This window comes from Ovis aries, chromosome 21, assembly GCF_016772045.2.
Source record: "Ovis aries strain OAR_USU_Benz2616 breed Rambouillet chromosome 21, ARS-UI_Ramb_v3.0, whole genome shotgun sequence".
Classification (NCBI taxonomy): domain Eukaryota; kingdom Metazoa; phylum Chordata; class Mammalia; order Artiodactyla; family Bovidae; genus Ovis; species Ovis aries.
In genome coordinates this window covers 36,872,457-36,879,063 of record NC_056074.1, presented here as the reverse complement: position 1 = coordinate 36,879,063, position 6,607 = coordinate 36,872,457, and the positions used below count along the sequence as shown (strand labels likewise).

Sequence of the window (6,607 nt, the reverse complement as noted above, 5' to 3'; positions counted from 1 at the left end):
TTCAATTTAAGTTTGAATTTGGCAATAAGACAGCTCCCGGTCTTGTTTTTGCTGACGGTATAGAGCTTCTCCATCTTTGGCTGCAAATAATATTATCAATCTGATTTCGGTGTTGACCATCTGGTGATGTCCATGTGTAGAGTCTTCTCTTGTGTTGTTGGAAGAGGGTGTTTGCTATGACCAGTGCGTTTTCTTGGCAAAACTCTATTAGCCTTTGCCCTGCTTCATTCTGTACTCCAAGGCCAAATTTGCCCATTACTCCAGGTGTTTCTTGACTTCCTACTTTTGCATTCCAGTCCCCTATAATGAAAAGGACATCTTTGGGGGTGTTAGTTCTAGAAGGTCTTGTAGGTCTTCATAGAACGGTTCAACTTCAACTTCTTCAGCATTACCGGTTGGGGCATAGGCTTGGATTACTGTGATAGTGAATGGTTTGCCTTGGAAATGAACAGAGATCATTCTGTCATTTTTGAGATTGCATCCAAGTACTGCATTTCGACCTCTCTTGTTGAGCATCATGGCTACTCCATTTCTTCTGAGGGATTTCTGCCCACAGTAGTAGATATAATGGTCATCTGAGTTAAATTCACCCATTCCAGTCCATTTTAGTTCACTGATTCCGAGAATGTCAGCGTTCACCCTTGCCATCTCCTGTTTGACCACTTCCAATTTGCCTTGATTCATGGACCTAACATTCCAGGTTCCTATGCAATATTGCTCTTTACAGCATCAGACCTTGGTTGTATCACCAGTCACATCCACAACTGAGTATTGTTTTTGCTTTGGCTTCATCCCTTCATTCTTTCTGGAGTTATTTCTCCACTGATCTCCAATAGCATATTGGGCACCTACTGACCTGGGGAGTTCCTCTTTCAGTGTCCTATCATTTTGCCTTTTCATACAGTTCATGGGGTTCTCAAGACAAGAATACTGAAGTGGTTTGCCATTCCCTTCTCCAGTGGACCACATTCTGTCAGACCTCTCCACCATGACCCGTCCATCTTGGGTGGCCCCACATGGCATGGCTTAGTTTCATTGAGTTAGACAAGGCTGTGGTCTTTGTGATCAGATTGGCTAGATTTCTGTGATTATGGTTTCAGTGTGTCTGCCCTCTGATGCCCTCTTGTAACACCTACCGTCTTACCTGGGTTTCTCTTACCTTGGACGTGGGGTATCTCTTCACGGCTGCTCCAGCAAAGCACAGCTGCTGCTCCTCACATTGGACGAGGGGTATCTCCTCACGGCTGCCCCTCCCAACCTTGAACGTGGAGTAGCTCCTCTCGGCCCTCCTGCACCCGCATAGCCACCGCTCCTTGGAAATGCAAAAAAGCAAAATGGCTATCTGAGGAGGCCTTACAAATAGCTGTGAAAAGAAGAGAAGCAAAAAGCAAAGGAGAAAAGAAAAGATATAAGCATCTGATTGCAGAGTTTCAAAGAATAGCAAGGAGAGATAAGAAAGCCTTCCTCGGTGATCAGTGCAAAGAAATAGAGGAAAACAACAGAATGGGAAAGACTAGAGATCTCTTCAAGAAAATTAGAGATACCAAGGGAACATTTCATGCAAAGGTGGGCACAATAAAGGGCAGAAATGGTATGGACCTAACAGAAGCAGAAGATATTAACAAGAGGTGGCAAGAATACACAGAACTGTACAAAAAAGAGCTTCACAACCCAGATAATCACTCACCTAGAGCCAGACATCCTGGAATGTGAAGTCAAGTGGGCCTTAGAAAGCATCACTATGAACAAAGCTAGTGGAAGTGATGGAATTCCAGTTGAGCTATTTCAAATCCTGAAAGATGATGCTGTGAAAGTGCTGCACTCAATATGCCACCAAATTTGGAAAACTCAGCAGTTTTCCAGGCCACAGGACTGGAAAAGGTCAGATTTCCTTCCATCCCAAAGAAAGGCAAAGCCAAAGAATGCTTAAACTACGGCACAATTGCACTCATCTCACATGCTAGTAAAGTAATGCTCAAAATTCTCCAAGCCAGCTTCAGCAATATGTGAACCGTGAACTTCCAGATGTTCAAGCTGGTTTTAGAAAAGGAAGAGGAACCAGAGATCAAATTGCCAACATCCACTGGATCATGGAAAAAGCAAGAGAGTTCCAGAAAAACATCTATTTCTGCTTTATTGACTATGCCAAAGCCTTTGACTGTGTGGATCACAGTAAACTGTAGAAAATTCTGAAATAGATGGGAATACCAGACCACCTGACCTGCCTCTTGAGAAACCTGTATGCAGGTCAGGAAACAACAGTTAGAACTGGACATGGAACAACAGACTGGTTCCAAAGAGGAAAAGGAGTATGTCAAGGCTGTATACTGTCACCCTGCTTATTTAACTTATATGCAGAATACATCATGAGAAACACTGGACTGGAGGAAGCACAAGCTGGAATCAAGATTGCTGGGAGAAATATCAATAACCTCAGATATGCAGATGATACCACCCTTATGGCATAAAGTTTAAGAGGCACTAAAAAGCCTCCTGATGAAAGTGAAAGAGGAGAGTGAAAAAGTTGGCTTAAAGCTCAACATTCAGAAAACGAAGATCATGGCATCTGGTCCCATCACTTCATGGGAAATATATGGGGAAACAGTGGAAACAGTATCAGAGTTTATTTTTCTGGGCTCCAAAATCACTGCAGATGGTGATTGCAGCCATGAAATTCAAAGATTCTTACTCCTTGGAAGGAAAGTTATGACCAACCTAGACAGCATATTCAAAAGCAGAGACATTACTTTATCAGCAAAGGTCCATCTAGTCAAGGCTATGGTTTTTCCAGTGGTCATGTATGGATGTGAGAGTTGGACTGTGAAGAAAGCTGAGCACTGAAGAATTGATGCTTTTGAACTGTGGTGTTGGAGAAGACTCTTGAGAGTGCCTTGGACTGCAAGGAGATCCAACCAGTCCATTCTAAAGGAGATCAGTCCTGGGTGTCCTTTGGAAGGACTGATGTTAAAGCTGAAACTCCAGTACTTTGGCCACCTCACGTGAAGAGTTGACTCATTAGAAAAGACCCTGATGCCGGGAGGGATTGGGGGCAGGAGGAGAAGGGGACGACAGAGGATGAGATGGCTGGATGGCATCACTGACTCAATGGACATGAGTTTGAGTAAACTCCGGGAGCTGGTGATGGACAGGGAGGCTTGGCATGCTGTGATTCATGGGGTTGCAAAGAGTCGGACATGACTGAACGACTGAATTGAACTGAGTCTAAATTTAAGTAACTGATGGGGCTGGGGGCTACTGTATTGGGCAGTGTAGGTCTAGACATTTATGGGCAAGGAAGACATCAAAAGTAAATTGATTTTTCAAAAACTTGAGCATAATGGATAAGCAACAAGGACCTACTATATAGCACGGGGAGCTATGCTCAATATCTTATCAGTCAGTCAGTTCAGTCGCTCAGTCATGTCCAACTCTTTGCGACCCCATGGACTGCAGCACTCCAGGCCTCCCTGTCCATCACTAACTCCCAGAGCTTGCTCAAACTCATGTCCGTTGAGTCAGTGATGCCATCCAACCATCTCATTCTCTGTAATTCCCTTCTTCTCCTGCCTTCAATCTTCCCCAGCATCAGGGTCTTTTTCATTGAGTCAGTTCTTCGCATCAGGTGGCCAAAGTATTCGAGTTTCAGCTTCAGCATCAGTCCTTCCAATGAATATTCAGGACTGATTTCCTTTAGGGTTGACTGGTTTAACTAGCTTAGGATTGATCTCCTTACAGTCCAAGGGACTCTCAAGAGTCTTCTCCAACACCACAGTTCAAAAGCATTAGTTCTTCTGTGTTCAGCTTTCTTTATGGTCCAACTCTCGTATCCATACATGACTACTGGAAAAACCATAGCTTTGACAAGATGAACTGTTGTCAGCAAAGTAATGTCTCTGTTTTTTAATACCCTGTTTAGGTTGGTCATAGCTTTTCTTCCAAGGAGCAAGTGTCTCTTAATTTCATGGCTGCAGTCACCATCTGCAGTGATTTTGGAGCCCAAGAAAATAAAGTCCGTCAGTCTTTCCATTGTTTCCCCATCTATTTGCCATAACGTGATGGGACCGGATGCCATGATCTTAGTTTTTTGAAAAAAAATTTTTTTTAAGGTTCTGAGAACCCAGTCACCTGTTTTATTTGTAGATAAGGGTAAAGGGAAACAAGGAAATATTCACTTGAATTTGAGGGGCAGCTAAACTGAAAGCAATAGTAGCAACAACTTTAGGCCTCTAAGGTTACTCTGATCCATAAAGGAATGTTAAAATTTCCTTGTTTGGAGATTTAAAGGTTTAATTTTCCCCTAAAGCAAGATCATTCACTTTGCCTGGGATAAAAGAACAAAGAACAACAAACTCAGTAGCACCAAATGGGGTTTAACACAGAAAATAGGGCCAGGTTTCTCCTTTCAAATGCAAAAGTTAAAATATATTTATAAATATTAGTTGTTTTTCCTCCTGATTCGATCCTTCTTCTTCTAGCAGGAACCCCAGAAACCTAAACAGCATGTGCATTACTGACTAGATATACAATCCAGCTGCCCCTTCCAAACTGGAATCTGATTACAAATGGACTGGCCTAGCTCAAAGCTGCCCTCAGTGACAGGAAGTAATATCTACGCTCTCAGAGAAGATGGATACTGAGGATGCCACCAGTCAAAAAGTTGAACTCTGTGCACTGGGTCCAGGATGACTTGCACACCCTATTCACTGCGCAGTTTCTGACCACCACGGACAGGATAATCTTGGAACACCAGTCTCATTCAATGATGCTGCATGTCCGTGCTCACACTGATAGTAAACAGGGTAAATAGCATTCCCGTGACAATTGGAATAAAGACGAAATTGAGGGTGGTGACCTGCAGTAGGCAGCAGTCGTGGTCTGGGTTGTTATGAACATCTTGGTACTGAATGGGAGGCTGCAGTCCTTCCATGCACTTGCTCTTTAATCTTGGGGACTGTTTTTTGTACTTGAAGTTGAATTCCCACATTGGTTCCTGGCTGTTCCCAACAATCTTTCTGCACCAGAAAAGTAAGCATTTGGAATTCTTTAATATACTAGAAGTGCTTTTTGGAATGGCTGGATTCTTGGAGATTTGCGCAGCAGATGGCTCATACATGTGGTACAGAGACCGGATCACACATGCCTGAAGACCGTGCAGCTTCTCCACTGACTCAGGTCACAGGTGCTAAGGCAGAGAGGCATCCAGTGTGTAGTGTCTTCCGTACAACCTTGTCCAAAAGATAGCAGTGCAAATGAGAGTCCAGGCATTCTTACAAATCAGGGGAAAATTCACAGCGTTCTCAGGACAGATACAGGGGGCCAGCAATAGCCAAATATCTATGGGATACTCTTCTCCTCCAGTCCCATCCAGGTCTTCTCTTGTGCCTCTTGCTCTCCTTTTTTCTGGAGATAGTTCTCTCATGGATGCTTTCCCTCCTGGGCATCAGTCTCACCACTGCTATTTATGATGTCACAGGGCTTACCAGCTCCAGAAAGAGCTTCCACTGAAGGAACCTGGGAGGCTTCCTGCTGAACGGCATTGGCGACAGCTTTCTTGACCCTTCCAGACCTCATGACGGCTGGATCTGAGTTGGCAGAATCCACCACGGTCACTCTGCCTGAGCAGGCATCTTAGGCCTGGAACTTGAGTCGCTTCCCTCTCTTGGGCATGGCGACAGTGTTGGGGTGAGACTGGGTTAGAGGGCCAGGACCCCAGGCCATGTTTCGGGCCAGAGAGTGAAATCTGTCAGCCTAGGGCCAACTCTGGCTGGTTCCACTGCCATCCCACTCCCGAATGTTGAGTTTTAAGCCAACTTTTCCACTCTTCTCTTTCATCTTCATCAAGAGGCTCTTTAGTTCTTCTTCATTTTCTGTCATAAGGGTGGTGTCATCTGCCTATCTGAGGTTATTGATATTTCTCCTGGCAATCTTGATTCCAGCTTGTGCTTCATCCAGCCTGGCATTTTGCATGATGTACTCTGCATAGAAGTTAAATAAACAGAGTGATGATATACAGCTTTGATGTACTTCTTTCCCAATTTGGGACCAGTACATTGTTCCATGTCCAGTTTTAACTATTGGTTCTTGTCCTGCATTCTGGTTTCACAGGAGGCAGGTACAGTGGTCTGGTGTTTCCATCTCTTGAAGAACTTTCCACACTTTGCTGTGATCCACACAAAGGCTTTAGCATAGTCAATGAAGCAGAAGTAGATTTTTTTTACCAGCTGAGCCACAGGGGAAGCCCTGAAGTAGATGTTTTTCTGGAATTTTCTTGCTTTTTCTATGATCCAGAGGATGTTGGCAATTTGATCTCTGGTTCCTCTGCCTTTTCTAAATCCAGCTGGAACATCTGGAAGTTCTCAGTTCACATTCTGGTGAGGCCTTGCTTAGAGAATTTTGAGCATTACTTTGCTAGCATGTGAGATGAGTGCGATTATGCAGTAGTTTGAACATTCTTTGGCATTGCTTTTCTTTAGGATTGGAATGAAAACGGACGTTCTTCAGTTCCCTGACCAGCAACCTTGGGATACCTATTTGCTTACTCTGCCTGCAGCTTTGCATTTCAAGCCACAGGAAACGATCCAGATTTCTATAGCTGCTTCGGCAGAAT

The 6,607-nt window shown here is 44.0% G+C and overlaps 1 pseudogene; it reads right to left on the bottom strand.

The window, feature by feature from the left end:
- Positions 1–4,546: 4,546 nt before the first annotated feature.
- On the bottom strand, positions 4,547–5,718 carry LOC101109309 (transmembrane protein 183-like; annotated as a pseudogene).
- Positions 5,719–6,607: the final 889 nt, after the last annotated feature.